This window comes from Emydura macquarii, unplaced genomic scaffold, assembly GCF_026122565.2.
Source record: "Emydura macquarii macquarii isolate MOO-44397 ecotype Brisbane River unplaced genomic scaffold, CSIRO-AGI_Emac_v2 contig_3692, whole genome shotgun sequence".
Taxonomy (NCBI): Eukaryota; Metazoa; Chordata; order Testudines; family Chelidae; genus Emydura; species Emydura macquarii.
Window position 1 is genome coordinate 9,282,614 of NW_027133829.1, and position 22,743 is coordinate 9,305,356.

At 55.1% G+C, this 22,743-nt stretch overlaps 1 long non-coding RNA gene across 1 annotated transcript in view; it reads right to left on the reverse strand.

The window, feature by feature from the left end:
* The window catches only part of LOC137146024 (uncharacterized), a 38,645-nt gene extending 31,917 nt beyond the window's left edge, over positions 1-6,728 (reverse strand). Inside the window, exons 1-2 of the long non-coding RNA XR_010917818.1 lie at positions 6,682-6,728; positions 6,034-6,106 (exon numbers count right to left, since the gene is read on the reverse strand). This is a non-coding gene — a long non-coding RNA (uncharacterized lncRNA). The remainder of the gene's footprint in view (positions 1-6,033; positions 6,107-6,681) is intronic.
* Positions 6,729-22,743: the final 16,015 nt, after the last annotated feature.

Consider the following 22,743-nt stretch of genomic DNA (forward strand, 5'->3'; position numbering starts at 1 on the left):
AGAAAGTTAATAATCCCACACGGAATTCACAAACTGCACAGACACTACAAAATCATCACGGCAGCTTGCCAGTATCAGATCTCACCGATGCCGTCTACAGCGTTAAAATCACCTCCCTGCGCCTATTCACGACTCCCCTATCTATGCACACAAGGATCTCATCTACCTTTTGCCACAGCACCACCCTGGGAGCTCACGTGGAGTTGCTGGTCCACTACAACCCTTCAATCCTTTTCAGAGTCTCTGCTTTCCAGGACCCAGTCCCTGTTCTGTGGGGCTGGCCTATACTCCTGGTTCCTAGATGTATAGGTTGACGAGGTGTGAACATCTTCCATTCATCGTGATGGGGTATTAACTTGGAAACAATTGTCTGATGATCATGTAAGAGCTCAATTAGTTAATTATTCCAGTGATGGTCACGGGCATGAAATGTCTAGCACTGCTGATGTATGCGTGTGGCATATTCAGAATAGGCAGCATCTCAATTTTCGTTCTACCATTACGTCTCCAGGATTTGGGGCTGGGAAGTAAACCTTGAACGGAGCATGGCCAGTGCAGCGATATCTGCCTGAGTCTGCAGACAGCCTGAAACAATAACTCAGAGAGGAGTGAACGGGCCAGCCCCCATTAATCCCACCGGCACATTAACGCCAAAGATTAGGGGAGACGCATTAAATGTCAGCATTAACTATTCTGTTACTCTTCATTTTAGCAGATGGAATGGGGAAGGGAGAAAGCCCACAGGGAAGGAAACGCAGGAGGAAGAGAGGAGTGACACACAGACCAGGAAGAGGGAGAAAAACAGGACTGAAGACGGGGGGAGAAAGAGAAACAAAGGGCAGGAATAGCACTGGCCCTGAAGGGGCCGCGCAGACTTCCCACGAAGTGGTGCTGAATGTGATGGCAAAGCACTGAACAAACAGGAGAGGGAATGTTATGGACGTTATGCAGTACCTTGTCTGCCCTTGATTTTTGTGCAAACCTCCCTTTGACGTCTGGGCGACGTCCTAGATTATCCTTCAGGCCGTTCGCCATTGCTTGGAGTTAAAGATGCCTCAGTTCCCCATCTGGACAGGGAGGGTTGTGAGCATAAACGCACAAAAGGTTGTGTAATGGGGACCAGATAAGTACCATCTGCCAAGCCAACCGCTGGTGGCGCCGGGCCACCTTAGCTCCAGCAGGCGCCTCCGCCATGAACACCCTCCGGAGATGGGATGATGGCGTGCGGGAAGAGGCGGTTTTCCCTTGAGCTCATGCCGTTGTCTGGTCAAGTAACAGACCGCCCGCCCAACTAGCGGGAGCCCCACCTGGCTGGGAATGCCGTAGTGTCGTCTCTCTCTCCTTCTCGGATCTAACTCAGCCTGTGGCGAGGAGACAGAACGGTCCGTCCTCAGGATGCTGCAGAAAGTGGTGCTGGTGACTCAGTAGGTAGGGAGGCAGGCGCTCTTCGGGCTTAGCCAGCAATGCACAAACGCCCGACACTCCAGTGCAGGAGGTGCTGGAAAATCAAGGACCTGGGCAACCTCCTGCAGAGCAAGTGTGTCCGACCCAGAGTCGTAGCCAAATCCCAGCTCCAGCAGCCGCAGCACGTCCTGTCTACCTGAAATTCCTCAGTGACATTGGCGAGGGAGAGGCCCCTTCAAGAAGAGGAAGCATGGCCTAGTGGCTAGAGCAGAAATGGGGAGACCCGCATTCTGACCCTGGCTCTGCCACTGACGTGCTGTGACATCTGGGACTAGTCTCTGTTTCCCCTTCCACGCTTTGCACAGCTTGTCTGTTAGGCCAAGTTCTTTGGGTCAGGGACTGGCCACCCAAGTTTGTAGTGTAGACGTGGCCTGGGTGTTTGGACACCCTGATCCCAGGTGGGGCCTCTAGCTACCGTCTTAACCTAAATAATAAACTGGTGTGTTATGGGGCTGTTAAGCAGCTGCTGTGTCAATCCCCAGAGGCAGCTGCAATGGTCCTTTTATATCTGCACGGCACTTTGAGCCTTGTGGAAGGTGCTATTTGAAAACAATAAATAATCTTGGGAATTTCCTACCTCCCCCCAACCCCCCACCAGACAGTGATTTATCTTATGCAGCGAGGATCTTGAGTTATTCATTACGAGACACTGCCCAGATCCTGGCTAATTAATATTCCTTCATAATTTCCAAGGGCTGGTAAGGTTATCTCAAACCGCTCCCCAAGATGAGCTTCCATATTTATGAGGTTGATGTATGTGCTTAAACTGACGACATCTAAATATGCTTCCCATCAGATTTAAGCTCGGTGTTTAATTTCTAAAGAACCAGTAAGATTTTCCCTGGTACAGATGTTTAAAGAAATGTTATGAAGCAAGCGAGCAGGGTCTCTTGGGGAGCCAGCTAGGAACTTCCTTCGGTTCCTGGATATTCATAGACCAAATCCAGAAGGGTCCATCATGAGCCCCAAATCTGACCTCTTACATAACACAGGCCACAGAACTTCATCCAGTAATTCCTGCATCCAACCCAATGACTTGTGATCAATTATACTGACGAGCAGAATTGCCCCTGGCATTCCAAAATCATGAGATGGGCCTGCCAAAATTATGATATTGGCTTAAAAATAATGGGATTTACACAGCCATACCTTTGCGGGTCTTTTTCTTTGCCTTCTGCTGTTACAGCAGTTAGGGGGTCACATTTCCAAACTTCTCTCTGCTAGCTAGGCATTTCCTTTTATTTGTTATCAACAGCTGAGAGCCTCAGGCCATAACCTGACTCCAGCAGTTGGGGCTTTAAGGAAGCCACCCACTATGGTATGACTCAATCAAATTGTGAAAGTTGGCAAAAGGGAGAAGAAATTAATTGAAAGACTCCTCACTAGGCTACATACATTATCCTCTAGATTCGCACTGAAATCAGGTTTACGATCTGACTTACTTTTTCCCATCCTTACGCTGATTGTTTATCTTGATGTATGCAAATGCTACAAAATGGCCCCTATCCATGTGCCTGAGGAACCCTTTACACAGCTTAAAAGTACATCTAGGTGCAGCAATACCATTAATTATCATTTAAGTGCCAGTGAGCCAGGCAACTTAACACCCTGAAATTCACCTCCCTTCCCAACAATCCCCCCACCCTTACTATATTTCGCCCCCACCCTACCCCACTTTCAACCGCCTCAGAAAAACGATAAGCCGTGGAGATGTGATCAGCCTACGGTTATTTCAGACTAGGAGGAAGGAGCGAATTCCCAAATCCTGAAGTGCTGAGAGGAAACACCCTTTCCAGCAGCAGCCCAGCTCGTTCATACCAACTTGGTGCGGTTGGATCAGCTTCGGAACCGGGCTGGAATTCCCAGGCCCATGTTGATTGCACCTTCCCAATCCCGCATCCATTGGACTGCATCTCAGACACTAGCCCAAGGAAGTTGCATTTGGCCTCAAACACGCCAAAGTTTTACACCTAATCTAAGTTGGGAGGGGCAAAGGGGGAAAGAGGAGGGTTGCTAAAGCTACACTTACATCCCCTCTAACCAAAGAAGTGACTGCTCCTATCCCGCCCTCACACATATAAACTCCAATCTTTTAATTAAACGCCTGGTGACGAGTTAACAAGGCCACAAAGTAAAACCCCAAGAAGTCACTGCTGGAGCCACTGTAGTTATTCGACTTCTCCCTCAGACCAGCCTGGTTTCCCCAGATGTTTGCAGCCAGATCCAGCTGTTCTTCATCAGTCTTTCTCCATCAGTGTCACCAGGCCCCGGTATCTTGCTTCCAGCAGGCCCTGCATCCTTCATCAGACACCCATTTTACTTGGCCAGCTGCTCATTTTTCTTTCTGCATTCTGACATGTTTTCGCCTTGCCTCCTAATCCGTCTCTCTCCATTCACAACTCGAGCCGTTTATTGATGCTCTATTTCTAACCTGCCCCCCCCAAACCCCGTGCAGGACAAAGTAGCCCATCAATAAAATAACAGGCCACGTCAGGTTCCCTGTGCACCCTCCCTTCCCCTGCCAGCATCCTGGGAAATCATTAGCCGAGGGTCAGCGCAAAACAGAGACAACGACGAATGGTCTCGCTAACCGGTGCAGTGGCAATGTTTTCTTCTCCAGTCAGGATGCAAGTCCCAGAAAGAACTCAGCTCTGCTAAATGCTTATTTTGCCTCCATGTAAAATACTCAGGGAGAGGCAAATTCAGGGGCAACATGATCTAGGAGTTAGAGCAATGAATCCTGGCAGCCAGGACTGCTGGGTTCTGTTCCCACCTCCCCCACCGATTTTTCGTGATTCATATCGTGGTAGCTCCTAGGAGCCTCAATCATGGGCCAGAACTCCATCGTGCTAGGCTCTGTACAAACACAGAATAAAAAGACACTCCCTGCTCCGAGGAGTTCACAATCTAAGTAAACTCGGTGTGTCATCTTAGACCAATGTGTCTACCTTTGTGTCAATTTCTCTTTGTAAAATGTGTGTGTGTGTGTGAGACAATTCTCACCACCCCCAGCAAATTGTGGGACTTAATTGTTTGCAGAGAGCTTTGTGCTACATGGCTCAAAAGGGGTGGGACAAGTACAAAATATAATTAGGCCTAGAAAGATTGGGATTTTATTGATAAGTGTCAGTAAACATCGATTTCACCATGCACACTCAAACCGATCAAAAACCATCTCCATTGATAATCATCAAAATTTACAGATAGGAAAAGTAAGAAAAATGCTGCTTGAGAACCTATTAGAGTTTGATTTAAGGATATTTACTTTGTCTGTGTTGACATGTGAGGTCCACAATTTGTGTTTTTAACAGTTATAAAAGCTTTCACTTTTTGAATCTCCACATCTACAGTCATTAAATAATTATTGGCTGACCGGCCCATTGTTTCCTGCAACATTTAAATAGATAAAAATAATAACAAATGCTTAAACCCAAGAATTTTGCACAAGTGTGAAAATTTAAATGGCTAAAATAAAAAAAATAGATAAACATTGATATGATCCATTGAAATTATAAAAAAATAAAGCTGGATTCTGCCAAGCCTAAGTATAATGATAAAACAACTCCAAAGCACATTTTAAGGACTATGCCAGAATGGATCATCCTTCTCCTCTTACAATATCCTCTGCCCTTTTAATCCAGTCCTAAGTAGTTTATACAGTAGAAGCTCAGCGTTACGAACACCAGAGTTACGAACTGACTGGTCAATCACATACCTCGTTTGGAACTGGAAATATGCAATTAAGCAGCAGTAGAGACCAAAAAAAAAAAAAAAGCAAATACAACACTGTATTGTGTTAAATGCTGCTTCCCCCCCTCCCTTTTTTTAGTGGTTTACGATTTTCTTCTGCACAGTAACGCTTCAAAGCTGTATTGTCAATGCTCAGTTGTAAATCTTTGACAGAACAACCCTAACATGTTGTTCAGAGATACGAACATTTCAGAGTTATGAACAACCTCCATTCCTAAGGTGTTTGTAATTCTGAGGTTCTACTGAACTTCCCAAATGGCATTCTGTAATACCTTATGCTACAGGAAGACAGACCAAACTAATTAGCGTATGCCACATACATGAACAGACATCAGCTCAGCTGCACTTCCTCCATGTAGCACACAGGAAGAGAAATCTTAGCCTTCAACTCCAAATACACAGGCCTCTATTGCACAAGGTACAATATAGAGACCCTCCACTGGCTGCAGCAGTACTAGGACTTATACCCTGTCGCTACAACCCCTAGAGAGAGACATTGCACATGCCTGATCAGCAATGACATTGACTCTGGGAGGAAAGGAGGGGTACACACATAATACTATCACTACACACCTACATCTTCAAAGCACTGTACATGCAGTGACAAAGTAATTCTCTCTATCCCCTTCCCCCCAAACTCCTGGTGAAGTAGGCCCACAGATGAGGCAGCCGGGTGAAATGACTTGCCCAAGATCACAGAGGCAGTTGCGTGCAAATCTGGGATCAGAACTCCTAGCCACTGTGTCACAATATGAATATTGGAAGGGAAAGCCTTAGAACTGCTGACTAGTAGGTTTGGGAAAAATCCTCAAGACTTACCCTCGGCAGAGATGCTCCTTACTCAGTCGACTCACCAGCCTGGAACACGCTGCTGATCATGCACAAGGCGGACCTGAAAGAGATTTATTTTGAGAGGCAAATTAAAAGCATGTTTGCTGAGATTTGGCCATTCACTACTTTCACAGATTCCAAGGCCAGAAAGAACATTGTGACCACCTAGCCTGATCTGCATAACACAAAGGAGTTGTTTTTTAAGTCAAACAGCAAAGATTTTGTAGATCCCAGGTCAGTGAGACAAAAGCAGAGGTTGGAAAGTGCTCAGAACATCTCAGCAGTCACAAAATACTTGAGAAACAGCATCTCTCGTTTATGTATCTTCCAAGGCCCCAGTTTAAAAAGCTGTGTTTTCTCCCCTGCTTTGGCCCATCACATCTCAAGCAAGTGAGACCGATGCATACGACAAGCTCAGAATCCTGCACGTGGGTTGGGGCAGGATTTTAAATTCTAGCCAGAAGAAGCAGAGGAGATACCGAAGCAGGATGGATGGAATTCCACATGGGTTTGGATTGAATTTCACACTGGTTTGGACTCTGGTGGGGCAGAAGATGTGTGTTTCTCTCTCACACACACTTTATTTTGGGGCACATGGTGATTTCCACTTTAAAATGACTGACTCCCTTTGTTTACCTGTTTGAAACCCCGGCCTCTTGAGTTAACAACTGTCCTGGTGGCAGCCATTTTGAAAGGAAAAGTGAGGCCTTCCTTGGCCTGAATTTATAGGTCACCCAGGGAGTGTAGCTATTGGCTGTGCCCCACCCACCCAATGAGCTGGGTCCTAGGGCATTGCTGGCATGCAAAAGAATTTGGAAATGGCAAGATGCCATGTAGTGTTTATGTGTGCCACAGCTCTCTGCTGGGTGGAATGGCAACCACTGTGTGTGGGAGTGTGACAGAGCAATCATGTTGGCCTAGAGTGGCTAATGGTCCCTGTAGCATGAAAGCCCTACTACTGCAAGAGCAAATGGTGATGCCCCAGTGGCAAGGGCCTTGGCTTCTGCCTTACAGAACACAAGGTAGTGAGTTCTGTTCCTGAGGTTGACTAAAAATCTCTCTGAGTTAAGCCAACCCAAGAGCTGGTGTAAACATCAACAAAGTCTTTCCATGGTAACTTGTCTTCTGTGTCTTTTCTTTGCTGGTCGTTCTTCTCCCATTCTTATCAGATGTGCAGCCCACCTCAAACATGGTCTCTTCAGCCCATCGACCACGGAGAGTCCCAAGTTCATCTGACCCCTCCTTTCTGCCATGCACACTCTGCCTACCTGCATTCTCCTCAGTATATTATTTTCTACTACTTTATCTTCTTTTCTTCCACCTTGGTAACACCCCCCGTTTCCAAAGCATAGAGCCAGCAGGGACAAATACACACAGCATACACTATTCCCTTCAGTTTGTTACTTATTTGCCAGTCCCATAGCAACCTGCCACCTTTTTCATGGTCGCCCACGCACAATGGGTTCTTCTTCTCACTTCTCCTCATCGCTCTCCAATGGCATTAAGTGTACTTCCTGAGGACACAACTTCTTTCTTCTGAACCAGCTTCGCTCCTGAAATGTTGATCAACTGCTCTTTTTCCACCTTCCCAACTTGCAGAACTCCAGTTTTCTTTGTGTTCTTCAAACCATGAGCTTCCAATGCAGATGGCCAGTCTGATACCGTATTTAGCAATTCCTCTTTGCTGTCGGCCGACAGGGCCCAATCAGCAGCAGACAGTTTTCTTTGTCTCCACAGGCTTCGTTCTCCTACTAATTCACTTAATAACGCACATGAAGAGAAGTGGACTCAGCCGTCTGCCTTGTCCCCATTGCACCAACAAAACTCTCAGAAATTCCAGGTATTGTCGCCACCTTAAGTCTTGACCCTCGATGCTGCTTCTCTATCATCGCCACTGCTTGAAGTCCCCTCCCATCCTTCTTAATACTGCAAACACCAACTCCAGGGGAACCAAGCCATACACTTTCTCAAGATCACTGCAGTAACGCCCTCCATTTAGCATCCTTTCAAACTTCTGTTTCATCACAAATATTGGGTCTATAACACACCTTGCCTTCGTAAAAGCATCTTGCGCCTTTCCTATCTGTTCCTCCACCTTGCCTCCAAAACTATCTCGAGGACTTTGAGAGGCTGCCTTAACAGGGTGATCCCCCGATAAGTGATTGGATCATTTGCTTTACCTTTACCCTGCCCCTTTCAAAGATGCACAATCAAGCCTGCTCTCCGGCCATGTGGTACCCGAGCTGATCCCAGCAAACACCTAGTAATCTCTGAAGCCACTTTACTCCAATGTCTCCACCTGCCTTGATCAGATCAACAGTTAGCTCATCTCCACCCTCTGCTTAACCATTCGTCACCTAACTCAGTGCTTCTTCTACCTCGGCTGCAGCGCTCCATATCTTCTGAGGCTGCCCCATAACTGTCGGCAGCTGTCCTTTCAATTAACAGCCTTGGGCAATGTTTTTTTCCATACACTGCTTTAGGGTTAGTCACCTCCCAGTTCCCATTCTTCACAATAAAAGGTGGGTTTTCTTCTTCTTTTTTTGGCCAACCCCCCAAACCCATTTCCTGCTGCCACCTTCCTCCAGCCTTCTGCATAATTCCTCGTCAGCCCCCAGTTTTGCCTTAGCAACTGCCTTTTTAGCACTGCTTGGAGCTCCCAGGATGGAACATGCCTCGGCAGGGCAAAGTTATTACAGCTGCTCCGGCTGTTGGCCTGGTCTCCTGCTGGGCCCCGATGGCCCGTTTATATGGACAGCAGCTGCAGGCAGCAAGGGGAAGGACATGGCACCTCTAGGCTTGGCCGTTTAATCCCCCCTCATCCCATCCTTCCACCCCCCCACTCCACTACTGACACCTCTGTGGGGGTGAGGGCTGCTGCGAGGGCCTAGTGGGGGGGCTGTGCTGGAAAGAGGCAGCTGCGGGAGAGCCGGCGGGCGAGCCTGTCCACTGGCCGTCTCCAGCGCTGCAGAGTCTCCATGCACTGGCCAGAATCTGAGCTGGCTCCCATCCATCACCCCAGCCGAGGCCCAGCCCGAGGGCCGGGGGAAGAAATGTTCTCGGGAGAAGCGAGAGGGACTCTGCCCCGGAGGAGTTAGCGGGCATCGTCTTGGGGTCTCAGCTCCCAGCCACCTCCCCTTCTTGGGCCGAGCTGCTGGGAGATCCCCGGCGCTGGTCTCCGAGGTGGTTCTCGCTCTCGGCAGAGCTGGTAGGAAGCACAGCAAGGCGGGGGTTGGACCATCCCTGTCTGTGCTGGGAGTCGCCTCTCCAAGGCCGCACAACATGGAGATCGCAACAAAACTGCATTTTTCAACGGCCAGCCGAGGCGCTGCTCATTTTTCACCCAGCGCGCCGCTGGACCGTGACGTGAGCAGAGTGGGCGTGTCCTGCGCTAAGGAGCGCTGTGCCTGGGACCACCACTAGAGGGCAGCAGGACGCGCCACACTAGCCCCTCCCACTGGCTGGCGCACTGGGCTGCCACGGTTCAGACTTTGCCCCGGTGGTAGAGCCGAGCCAGGGCTTGGAGATCATGAATGCAAAAGGGGCCGCTGGACACATGTAGATCCTCTCCCGCGCCTGTGCCTGGGTCCCTACGGCCTGGTCCGGATTTCGCTGATGTAGAAGACTTTGCCGACTCCGCAGCACCCCCCAGGGACAACGCTGCTGCTTCCTCGGGGGTTGCTGGCTATTCTGGGGCAAGCTGCAATGCTGCATGCGTCCCACAACAGCTCCATCGAAAGCGAGCCGGGCTTTGCAATCCAGCCATGCCGGGGAGCAGGGGCCGTGACCAGCCCCTGCAGGATGGCCTGAAAACGCCCCCTCCGGTATTTTCTGGGGTGAACTGCGTTGCCAAGCCTGGTCCCTTGCTGCCTGCGGACTGCATCTGCCAGGTCTCCCTTCCCTGCGCTGCCTCTGTGGCCGAGTGGGAGGCAGGGTGCAGAAGGGCAGAAGGCCTCCCTGGGGAAGCAGGGGGGATATTCTGCGGAGGCGGGTGCCATCTGGCATCTGAGGGCTCCCATCCCCCGTAGGAACCACTCCTGTTTCAACTCAGAGGCTGTTCGCCTCTTGCTAGGGGATTTCGGAGGCCCCCCATCTTCTCCCGTCATGGTCTCCGGTCCGGTTCCAGATGGCAGCGGCTCTCACCGCTCCGGCTTTTGTCTCAGTCTCCCTGCCTCTGTGTGCTGTGTCCCTTTAAATACGCCCCCCGCTCTTGGCCTGGGCTGCCGGAGCCTTCGCCAGTGTAAACGCTGACAGGAGACGAGGGCCCGAGTGCGGGTCCCACCAGCCTGAGTCACGGCCCTGAGGCCGGAACACGCGCCGCATGGCCGCAGGCTTCCAGCGCGTGACGCGAGGCCGGGCGGGCGCCTCCTGGAGACACAGGCCCAGCACAGGAACAGATGCCAGCACTTAGCTTCACTAGAACGGTCTCAAGGGAGACGTGCTTCCCCACCCCCGGGAGCCCAGGAGCTCGATGGTCAAGGAAGGGGAGGCCGGATCAGCAAAAGGAAAAAGCCCTTCGCCTAGTGACGTGCAGTGACAAACCGGTCACTTTTGCGGAGGCGAAGGCCGCCGTGAGCCAGGGAAGTGGGAGCTCGTGTGGGGTTTGTACAGGGCTCGTTCCTGGCTAAGGGAGATGTGCAGGCTAGTGGTTAGAGCACAGGCCCGCTGTCCCTCTGGAGTGCAAAGCACTTCGCTTGGCTGGTGTCTTGGGTTCCCTGCCCGTGAAATGGGGCTAGTGAGTCTGACCTTCATGGGGCCAGGGGAGGGTGGGGAGGAATGCGCCATTAAAAAGCGTGAGGCGCTTGGACATCTGCAGCTGGCAGGGTCTGTGCTGGGGCTGGAATGCCATGCCCAGCGCAGGTGGGCATCCGCCGGCGTGACCGAGGGCACTAAAACAGCAGCGTGGCGCAGGCTGGCCGCCTGTGTCTGATCCTGACCGAGACTCTGATCCTGACCGAGACCCTGATCCTGACCGAGACGTACTCAGCGTGGCTAGTCTCTCTTGGGCAGCTGCAGCTGCATGGCTATTTCTAGCCCCTTTGCTCGCTCGATTACCCCGCCAGCTCCAGCCTAGACGCCCCCTGCGTGGTGGTAACAGCGACACGGCACCCCTGCCCCAGAAAGTCAGGCACCAGGTAAAGCGCAATGGGAGGTTCTGCTTTAAAGAGGGGCCGGTTCATGCTCAACCTGCTCATTGCCTGCAGCCAAATGATGCTTTCAGCCATGCAGGATTCAACCAAGTACTTCATTAGCTATACCCCGCTCTGGCTAGCCAGCCAGCCTCATGCACGCCCCTCCAGCGAATTTAGCCTATCTATACACACGTCACCTTTCTACCAGGCGGAGCCGGAAGCAGCCAGGGCTGGGTTCGATATTTAGAGGTTCCTCCTAACAATACCAAACAGAACCGGCTCGAGCCTCCACGGGCAATTTGGGAAAATTTCCCACCACTCCTGGCCCTTGTAAGAGGCAATACTTCCCACCCCCATCGCAAGCCCTGAGTCTGTGTCTAACAAACGGGAAAGGGAGCCAGCCCTGAGCCCAAGGTAGCTAGCACAGTGTCAGAGTGCCCTTGTTAAACGCGCACCAGCCACACCACCGCCTGGCTGACACTTCAGACTGAAACGCTGTCTGGCAACATCCCCAAGGAAATCCCAGCTCCGTGGCAGGCCAGATTCATGTGCATCTGGTGCGGTGTGAATTGTGGAGGAGGCAGCCAAGGGAGTTTCCCAGGCTGTTACTCTGCTGCTGCGCCTTCTGCCCACCCCAACGACAGTGCGCCAGGCGCTGTGCTCAGCGGTGATCCTCACGGGCTAACGGGCTCAATGGCAAAACGCCCACGGGGGGGAGTCAGTGGCGCCAGGGCTGGCCCAAGCGCTGCAGTAACGTCAGAGGAGGCCAAGGGGATTCCGGCAGGTTTATGCCAGGGGGAGATCGGAAGCTGGCCCAAAGGCCGTCCCCTCCCAAAGTGTACATCAAGGCTCCACCATCATAAAATAGCCTGAGCATAAACAACGCTTAGGGCTTCTCTAGCCCCATCCAGCTGAGGAGCTGAACGTGCTTTCCAGACTCTACTGCGCTGAGCGGCCCATTGCCCAGGTGAGGAAGGCCAGTATCATAGCCTCCCATTTTACAGATAGGCAAACTGAGGCCCAGAGCGGGGCTGGGGGCGGGGGCAGAGGGAAGGGACCGACCATGCACCCGATGAAGCCGTCTCCGTCACCGTGTGTGTTAAAGGTTTGAATAAAACAGGGGCAGCGTGGCGGCAGCGGGGAGCCAGAGGTGTCTGATCTGCTGCCTGGCTCGGCACAAGACTTTTGCCCATTTGCGGGCTTGGGTGCATCAAAATCAAAGCCGGCAATGGGGACGGGAGATTCCATTTTATTGGCTGGCTGAGGCGCGTTGCAAACATCGCAGTCATTAATCAAAACTCGGGCTAAACCACTTAGGCAACATCTGGGCTGCCGCAGGAGGCAGAATGACAGAGGCACTAAATTAATTATCTCTGGCTGAGGCATGGTATAGGTCAGATTTTAGGGGCTTCTAGCGTCCCACGCTGTTCTGCCTTCCTGACCCTGACTGGCTCCTTTCAGAGCTCACTTTCCCTGGCATTAGCAACAGAAAATGTTTGTTTGTTCGTGTCTTTTCAAGCCACGTGGATTTCGTGGCGGGGGTCTGGGCGGTGCAGCGCGTCTCTGTGTATTTGGGGCAGGCAGTGCCGCTGTGCAAAGACAAGACAACACAAGACAAGGCTTCGGCTGTCGCAGGTAGCGAGCCGTAGCGCTCCCTTTGCCCTCAGCTGAGCAGCCAGGGAGCTGACGCAGAGGAGATCCTGCGGGCGGGCGGGCTGCGTGGGGCACAGCGGAAGAGTCTCTGTCTCTAGCCCGCTCCTGCAGTTTGGATGGAGCAGAATTCATCTCGTAAGAGCTGCGGGGTTTCCTGGAGGCTGACGACACCCCGCTCTGTGTCTGCGTCTCAGCCGATGCAGCGGAGCGGCTCAGCCACCGTCCAGTTGAGACCGGGGCATGGATAAGCGTGAACCAGCTGCAGATCCGGCCCCCGTCATCCAGGCCTTTGTCACCTCCGGCTCAGCGGCTCCGTGCAGGACCCGGGCCTTCAAACCACTCGGCGACTGGCGCTGGTGCAGGACACAGCAGCTCCCTTCCTGAGCGGGGCGTTCCGCTGGGCACGCCGGGATCCGCGCTGGCTGCCCCTGGGGCTCTGGGTGGCGTTTAGGGTGTCGGTGCCGGCCGAGGCCTGACCTCGGGGCTTTGGCGAGCGCGTGCCCGGGGGGCGAGGGAGCGGTGGAAAGCTGTTTTGGAAGCGGCCGGCCAGCCAAGGGCCTCCTCGCCTGAGGGGTCATGCTACGGGGTTACGCTGTAACGCTGAGCTTTAGCCTCAAAGCGCTGCCTAGTGCATTTGACGCAAAAGAAACACGTTCACTTACAGCCCCTGGTTCGCCGCTGGGGGCCTGGCAACTAGGGGGCAGGGGCAGCTGGTTAAATGAAGCCTCTGCCCGGCTCTGCTGAGGGACCAGGCTCTTGCCGGCGAAGTTTACAGCACAAGACGCTGCCCGCGGAAGCCTGCATCTGGGTCAGAGCAACGTGGGCCCAGACCCCCCCAGGTATTTAGGCGCCTCGCTTCCATTGATGGGCTTGAGGAGCCTAAATACCTTCGGGGCTCTGGGCGTCAGGCAACGGCTCCCCTGTTTAGCCGGACCTTGGCACCTCCAAACAAATGGCTTTGTCTGAAGCACACGCGTGCTGGGGGTGTGTGTGTGTGTGTGTGTGTGTGTGTGTGTGTGTGTGTCTGTGTGCGTGTGTGTGTGTGTCTGCCGCCTGTTACACTGCGAGCGCTTCGGGGCAGGGCATGCCAGAGCAGGTTTGAGGAGCTGGGCGCTGGACGAACGGGGGCCTCCAGGGGCCTAATGCCACGCAAACCAAACTCCTCCGCCGCTCTGGCCCTCCAGAGCAACCCACTGGACTGGCCCCTCCGGGCAATGGGTATGAGGTGAGACTCCCGTTTTTCTGAAGCGATGGATGGGTGGTGAACAGCTTCTCTTGGCACAAATGGGTCAGGCATCCTCCGCCCGTTGTGGGCAGCCCGGCGATTGGCACCCACGCCCCAGAAGCACGGCTCGCACACCCGTGACCGCAGCTCGTTCCCTCGCCTGGTGTGGCCGGGCTGAATCCCTCGCCCGGCTTTTCTGGGCGCTGCCCCTCGGGTAGGGGACACGTCGGCCACACGTTTCAAGCGACACCAGTTTGGGCGTTTGGCCCCCCCCCCCCCCCCCCCCCCAGCTTTAAATGTGGTGAAAAACGGGGCCCGTTGCACGAGCCAAGACACACAGGAATGCGGTCATCAAGCAGCACAGTCACCGTAACGCTCGCGTGCGCAGAAGGCAGCTGCAGATACACGGGCTGGCAGAAAGAGGGGGTGTTGGATGAGAGGAATACTGGGAGGGGTCATGGGCTGGCAGGGATGAGGAATATGGGGGGAGGTGTCACGGGCTGGCAGAGCTGAGGTCCAGGCCAGTTATACTGAATCCAGGACTATATCCAGCTGCAGCAGCAACGCTTTGTATTGCAAAACCATGCCCAGAGCTGCCTGGCCCCCTAGGGCAGGCCAGCCCGTGCTAGACGTGACGTCACAGAGTGAGCGTGGTTGGCGCACAGTAAGGAAAGGGTTCATTTGCCTCAACATTTTTTCTGAACTAGTTGGGAAATTTTACACTACTTCCTCCGCCCCCTCGCACCCCCCCCCCCCCGGGTCCCCTCCAAAGAAAAGCTGCATTTTTTGTAATGGTATTGGAAAACTAAAGCAAACAGCCTTTGGTCTTCAGTTTTCACATTCTTGAGTTTTCTTCCCCCTTCTTTTTATTTGTTCCCCTTCCCCTTTTTATTTTCCATTTTCTCACTGAAAAAGGGACGGGGAAGACACAATAACTGGAAAAAAAACCCCTGAAAAAGTATTTTTCCCCATTAAAAAAGCTAAAAATGAAAGTTTTCCCTGAAAAGAAAGCGGCTTTACAAAGGTCATTTTTCACTTTGAAAAGTTTCCGACGTCAAATCTCAACCCGCTCTCCTCGGATCCTCATTACAGCCCCACTCCTGCACTCCTGCATGGGATAATTTAGCACCCAGCAGACCCGTTCTCCCTTCTGAGCCAGCTGGCCCGACCCAGCCAAATCCAGAGACCATTCCCCACGGCAGCGATATGCCCAGGCCTGTTGGGCGCATTAGCTCATTATACAGCACCTCTCGTGTGGACAGCGATAGGTAAGAGCAGTATCATGAGTCAGGCCTCAAAAAAACTCAGGTGATCTTTCCTTTTTTTAAAAATTCAGGTTCTTTTTCTTGGCCCGCTGGAGTCTGAGCCTTCAGGGTCGCACGTTTTCAAACTTTTCTCTGCCGCAATAAGGCCCAGCAACGTCTATTTTTTTAAATGAAAGCTGAGCTTCTCACCGAATCCCGTGTCCCCAGGTGCTGGTGCTCTATGAAAAACGGCGAATAGCAGCAGGCTGGCGCCAAAGCGGAAGAGTTGGCAGGGCTAAGTTACCAGGTCCGGGAGCATTTTCTTCCTGGGTTCCCCTCAACACAGCCAGAACCGGCCTCTTAGCCAAGACACCTTCCCCGGAGCAGGCAGTGTGTGGATAAAGGGATATTTTGGCGACATTCTCAGAGATCTGCGAGCAAGCTGCATCCGCCAGAAGGGCTGTGAATCAACAGCGAGCACCCACGGCTGTCCTGCCGCATGAGCCGACGGGCTGGGGTTACACAGGAACACAGCCAGGTCTCCCCGTGCGCCTCTTGGGCCCATTTTGTCTGCCTGTGATTCACACCTTACCCTAAGGGCCGTGTTCGTGCCGACTCACCCTTGAACCACCCCAGCAGCTGCTTGGCCAAGAGCACTTTGTATGACAACAAGCAAGCTCTGGTGCTGCTGCCAGCTTTCGGGCCTAATTTTTGGAGGTGCCCAGCACCCCCAGGGTGACCTGAAGGGCAAGTTTACCAGGAGGGACAACAAGGGATAGGAAATCTCGTACGTCAGTGTTTCCGCTGATCTTTATCGGAGTTCGGATGAGCTCTTCAGTGGAAGCAGCTCCCACCCCACATCCTCCTACTGCGGGATCCGTCCCCTGCAGCGTCAGAGCCGGGCTCCCCCCCTCTGAACACAGGGCCCATTCTTCTGCACCCCACCCCGGCCTCGCGGCCCGTCCCAGGACGGTTTGTGCTGCATTCTTTTGATTTGAAACCCAGCTGCAGCCTCTCGTGTTTACAGCCGGCGATAAACAATGGGACAAAGATGCTGTGTGTCTGTGCGTGTCCATGCGATGGGGGCTTGGCAACGCCCCGGGCAGGAAATCCCCAGCCCTCGGCAGAGCCTGGCAGCAAATGCCCATGGATACACTCAGGTTTTCAGAGGACGCGGGGGTGAAATCTCCCTCCCGGCTGCGTTTGGTGCTTTGAGGACTCCCAAAAGGCCACAATGACTCATCTCCGGCCCAGCGGCCAGGGAAGGAAACTGTATTTGCCTCTTCAATGCATCCAAAGACGCCCATGCTTTCCCGGTGCTTCTCCCGTGCAACCTTCCCCCTCCTCCAGTGCTTCTCCCCTTGCGCCCCACCCCACACCCCATCTCTCCATGGCCTCCCCACTATACTCTCCCCAGAAATACCTTCTCAATGAGCCCCCCCCACACACATTATGCCCAGAGCCCCGTCCCCCCATGCAGGCCCCCCCCCATCCGAGCGCTCTGCCCTGCCAGCCAGCCTCCGTTTCCCCACCCCAGCTGGCGTTGCCACACCGCCCCCGTGCCAGCTGGCACCCTGGGGCCCGCCTTCCCTGCCCCATCCCAAAAGGGGACACCTTTGGCACACCTCAGGTCTCCTGCCCGCCCCCAGCAGAGGGTGGGTTCAGAGGGGGCAGGCTGGGGTTCCTTTCCGCTGAGCCAGCCACGGGGAGCCGTGGCGGGCCGGAATGGGCTGGGGGTGGGTTATCTCCCGGGGATTAAGCCCGTGCAAAAACTATTGCACCATTGTGGGCTGGCGAGGGAGTTTCACAGGCAGGTTTTCAGGAGTTGAGGGAGAGCCCCGCAGCTGTTCAGAAACGGCTCTGGAACCACAGAAGAGCCGCTGCTTGCTCACTCTTCCTAGGTGGCCGCACAGCGCTGGAGCAACGCCCATGGAAAGAGATGAGAACCAGCTAGCCCTCCCCCACCGGCTCAGTTAGGGCCTGTCCTTCACTCCCCCTTCCCTCACATCTAGTCTGCTCCTGCCGTTGGAGACCCGCCCAGCCATGCGCCACAGGGGCCCAGTGCCCCGCTTCAAACCCGGCTCCCACCAGAACGCACGACCTGCCAGGGCTGTGTGAGCGATGGGGGCGCGGGCAGTCACGCCTAGTGGTTGGAGCTAGAGGCCGGCGCCAGGATTTGGAGCTCTCTCTCGCAGACCTCCCCTATTCCAGACAAGCTGGGATCTGGCTGGGAGCAGCACCCCAACCTTTGGATGAGTGTCTGCACGGCCTCGGCTGGGCTCACCCCAAGGGGCTCGCGTAGCACTTGCGTGCCTGGGAGCCACGGACTAGCTTCTCCGCTAGGCTGGCCACCCTTCAGGCCACGCTGCAGGGTAAGGGGGTGGAGGCGGCTGCCTGAGAACCCCTGCACGGGGTCCGCTTGGGCTGGCATAAAGGCTCGGCACTGGCCTGGGGGAAAGCTCAGTCCTGGGCACCGTGCTAGGGCTGTTCGCCGTTCCCACAGCCTGTGGGGAGGGAAGTGTAAGTTAGAGCAGCCCTAAAGCTGCTCTAACTTACACGGGAGGTTAGTCTGGGGCACCTGGTACAGCCCCAAAATATAGGGGTCAGTCTCAGCCAGTGTAAGTTGGGGTAGCTCCACTGAGGTTAATGGAGCCGACTTGATTTGCGTTAGCTGAGAATACGGCCCCATAAGTGCAAAGATGGCACAGAGCCACCTTCATGCCCCCTCCGGCCCTGCCCCCGGGGGGAGGGGAACGTCGGGGGGGGGGAACAGAACCCCTGGGAATCAGGATTAAGCAGCAGAAACCTCCCCGCTCAGCAGCTCATTGGAAGAGTCGGACCCTGCGTGCGCCGATCTCAGCTCTTCACCGCCCTCCAAGCCCACGCCCACAGTGGGGCTGGGAACGTTCAACTCGTGGTACTGGGAGGGCAGCGGGCCCCGGGCTCCCTCACGGGATTGGGAAGCTGGGGCACCGGCGGGAGGCGTGGGACAGAGGAAACGTTCAGTGGAAGCAATGGAGACCAGGCCTGGGTGCCCACCCCCTGCGCGGTGGATCTGGAATGGGGCGGGGCGGGGGGGGCTGAGCAGCGTCGCACGGGAGCTACGGCTGCAGGCTCTGCACCTGTCTGCTGCCACCCGGAGTCGGCGGGTCCTGCTCTGTGGGGAGCTTGCTTCTGAGGAGGCGTTTGGGGGGGCTTCAAGACTCCTGGGGCCCCCACAAGGCCTGTCACAACACATGACATACCTCATCCAGTGCCCCAGTAACAACCCCTGGGTGAAAGCAGACCCTGCCGGCGTGCTCGCATGACTCACACAGGAAAACGACAGCTAAAACCACCCTCGCGCGTGCGGGCGGACATCTTTCACAACGCGATCCCTCTGTATCCGACCTCTCTGTCCTCATCCGCAAAGGAAACCGGCACCTCCCCTTCAAGAGACAGCCCTGGGAGCTTACGGTCAGCACTGCGCAAGACACTACAAAACCCACAGCCTGACCACAGCCACTGGAGCTGTGGTTTATTACCACAATTGATAATCCACCTGCCCCCTCTTTTTGCCCGGTCACTGCAGAGGTGTTAAGGGGCCACTCGCAGTGAATGGTTCCTTAAAAGAGTGGTCCCAGCCTTGCTGGGTCGAGGGCCACGCATAGCATTTTTACAAGCCTGCAGGGCCGCCCGTCCATCAACCCATAAAAACTGTACTGACGTCCACCCCGTTGAGGACGGCGAAGCACCACCTATTTACAGTGACCAGTTAGTGCTAAGCTAATAAAGAAAATGAAACTGTAAAAAACCGTCACAAAGTGACACCTACAAAGGACTCGCCATGTGTCACACACTCCCCTTCCCCGGCTCCAGCAGAAACCCCAGCACCTAGGCACCCAGGCGGAGCGCTTTGCCGGGCGCCCTGCAACACGGGCGCGCTGATCTCCCATCCCTTTGGCTGCAGGCGCCTGCACGGGTCTGTAGCCCCACAGCACTGTGCTCCGCCGGGGTCCTCCGGCAAGCACTGCCTTCGACGCCGGGCTAACGGCTTCTGCTGAGCTGGTTGGCTCTCGGAGAACCTTTCCCAGCTCTGTGTCACTGGAACGCTTCTCTCTGGCCCCAAGAGAAGTTGGGCCACTAAAAGATATCAACCCCCCCCTGTCTCTCAAGTCCTGGGACCAACACTACACAACACCGCAAACAGCAAGAGACATTTGTAGGCATTTGGCGCACTCGGTCTCCCCCCGTAGGGAGCTCTGGGCAGCTGCCTGTGACTGCGAGACCCGGCTGGGTAGAAACCAGAGCTCCTGCCTTGACTTTGTACCATCTGGTGCTTTCGATCATTCAGAAATGCCCCATCTGAACGGGCTCCGTCTTCTTTTCCGTCGTGGCAGGGAGGGGCCGTGTTTGAGTCCGAAGCCCGTCCTCCAAAGCATTACAGAGCCTCAGCTTTGTCTCCCCACGTCTCAGGGTGTCTGGCGTGCGAAGTCGCCCTGGATGCTTCTGCAGCACGGGCTTCACCCTCTTTCTCAACGCTACCCACCGCATCCCTGCCCATCGCGCCTGGGTAGTCACCCACGAAGGTGCTGGAGCTCACAGCAGGTTTGAAGTCACCCAGTGGAAGAATTTTGGGTTTTTTTCCTCCAAATGAGCCATGCCCAATAACGAGCTCACGATTCACCTTCCGCTTGAACCACGTCGTTTAATTGGCTTGGTGGGGTGGGGGCAGTTCACAAACCGACTCCTCGTGTGATCCCAACGCACAACGTGAGCATTCGAGGAGGACGAATCATCACCTGTCTGTCCCCCCCCCCCCCACTTCCCTTGCCCTCAGAACAAATTGTACTCGCAGCCCCTCCCTCGCCAAGTGCCCAGAGCAAGCAGGCTCCAGCTGTTGGAGCTGGGCACTATGCCCCATGCTCCGCCCCAGAGGCAGCTGCATTTTGGTAGCAAACAACCTGACCTGGTGGCTTGGAATGCTGGAAAAAGCTTGACCGTGTGTGAAGGCTACGTGGGGAGGGGATGGCGGGGGCAGAGTCACAGGGGATTATACTGTGCTACTCCCGTTTGATTTAAGTGAGGGCATGCAGGCCTGTCTGTGACATTGTGAGGTAACCACCCCTCCCTTCCCATCAGCCTTCATGTCCTGGGGCTGTGGTGTTAGTCACGGACACGGGAAAGGCTGAGTCACGCCAGGAAGGTGAATTATACTGAGGGAATCATCTTTCCCGTCCCCCATCATCAAACGCCAGGCTCCCAGCTCCGAGCGGCTCCGCAGTGCTCTGGCATGTCTCACCCGCCAGGCAGTACCCCCCGCCTCCCCCCCTGCTTTCTGCATGGCCTTGTGCCAGGGCTGCAGGGACCCCTCCCGCTAGCCAGCCCCCCGTGGGAACGGAGCCCCGGGAAGGGGCAATTTTCTTTAGGACTCAGTTTGTCTCCTTGGGAGCCTGTGATTTAAAACCCGCCTGCAGGTAAGTCCCGGCACTGGTTCCGTAGGGCCAGAGTGTTGCACCCAGGGAGGGGGTGCAGGGGCTGTAGAGTAAGAGGGGGCACACAGGGGGTGCCCATGGGGGGGATGGAGTTGAATCCACTAGACGCTAGATGTGGGTGGGGTACCTGGTGTGCGTTGGGCGCTGGACGGGTTGATGGTGTGGAGGGTGCTGGTGTCTAGGGGTGCATGGGGGTGGGAGCCAGGCACTGTGTAAACGGGGCAGGGTAGGGGTGAGGTGGGCGCTGGGGAGGGTGTTCCAGGGCGCGGAAGCTCAAGATGGGCACGCAGGGGAGGCGATTAGCAGAGGAAGATGATGGATCTTACGCTGGTCCCCCATGCCCTCAGACTGGTAGCCCAGGGGCCCCGGGGAGAGCAGCAGCACGCCCCTGCCTGCCGCTGGCCCTTCCGCACGTCCCTTTCACTACAACCGCCTTTCCCAACAGCTCCCGCCACGTGGCTTCGTGGTGCTGTCCTGGCCCGTCTGCTCTTCAACCCATCAGGTGAGCCCCTTGGGGCAGGGACCGCCTCCCCAGACACGTACAGCACCTGGCACGAGCTGGCCCCGCTGGCGCTGTTAGAATAGTGCGTAATAACCACGCCCTTCGCAGACACCCCTCAGCGCGAGTCACTCGCCCCTCCCGGCCTGGCCCCTCACCGGGAAGGCGGAGGAGATCAGCGCAGGGTTGGGGGCAAGGGGGGCTCTCCAGGAATCTCTGTGGCGAGGGGGGCCCCGGAGGCTCGTCTCCCCATCACCTTACAGCCTGCCCCGGGCCAGCGGGGAGCAAAGCAGCACCGCCTGTCACCGCCCCGCGGCGCAGCTCTCACAGGGGCAGCTGGTGAGCAGAGCCCCCCCAGCTCCCTCCGCTGCTCAGGACTGGCTCATTGTTTCCTTGTGCTCCCCGTCCGTCTGTCCTAGCCCCTTGTTGGCGTTGGTATCCTTAGGCTAGGTCTGCGCTCGGCAGGCTGCCACTGTGCTTAGCCAGCCCCTAGCACAAAAACAAGCCAGCCTGGGGACGGGGCTTTGCTGGGCTCAGCTTCTCTTTCTCCCCAGCCGTAGGCAAACGCAGAGCGTGCGGCAAGAATTGCAGCCTGGGTGGCTCGGCCGCAGAAACTCACCTGCCCTCTCACCTCTGCACCGGCCTCGGGATTAAAACGCCCAGCCCCAGAGCCAGCCCCTGGCCACACAGCAATCCAGTTGATGTACCGGCAGACGTGATCCAGTGGGTGCAGCTGGTGTCAGGCCGACGGACAAACCCCCTTTGCCTTGCAGAAGACATTCGAGGCCTGCATGGAGGAGAACCACCTTGAGAAGGCAACCCCTGCCAGGCCAGGCTCTAACGGGCCAGATATCATGTACGAGGGGCACACCGCCACCACTTGGGGCCAGAGCCGCTGGTGCAGTAAGCACCCTGGAGCCACATGGATTTACACCAGCTGAAGATCTGGCCATACGGATTTGCAGTGTGAAAACACAGGGTGGGTGCATTAGGCAGGGAGGTGACACGTGCCTCATCCAGCAGCAAAAGCGACTATGGGGGTGCAGAAATCAGGCCCTTTTCTATGCAGGGAAATGGACTGGACTAGCTATTGCTCAGTAGCTCCCCATGGGACACTACTGTAGAATTAACCACTCTGATCCCCCAGTGAATGCATAAGTTGTGTACCACAACACAAAAGCTCCCTTGCTTTTCTGATGCAGCAATGCCCACAGGCACCCCGGCCACCATCCTTCCCTCTAAGCCTTCTTCTCTTCGCAGCACCCCCGGGTTTATAGCCTCCCTTTTAAAGCAGCAGAGCGCCAGCTGAGCATGCCCAGTGGATTTCCCAGGAGGACAGCTGCTAGGAGGCGGGGCTCTTGAAGGAGGCGGAGCTGGAGCCCTATAAATACAGCTCTCCTCAGAGGCAAGGGGTGGGGTTCATCTCGAGTGGGGATGAGTATTGCTGGAAGTTCAGCACCTTTCAGGATTT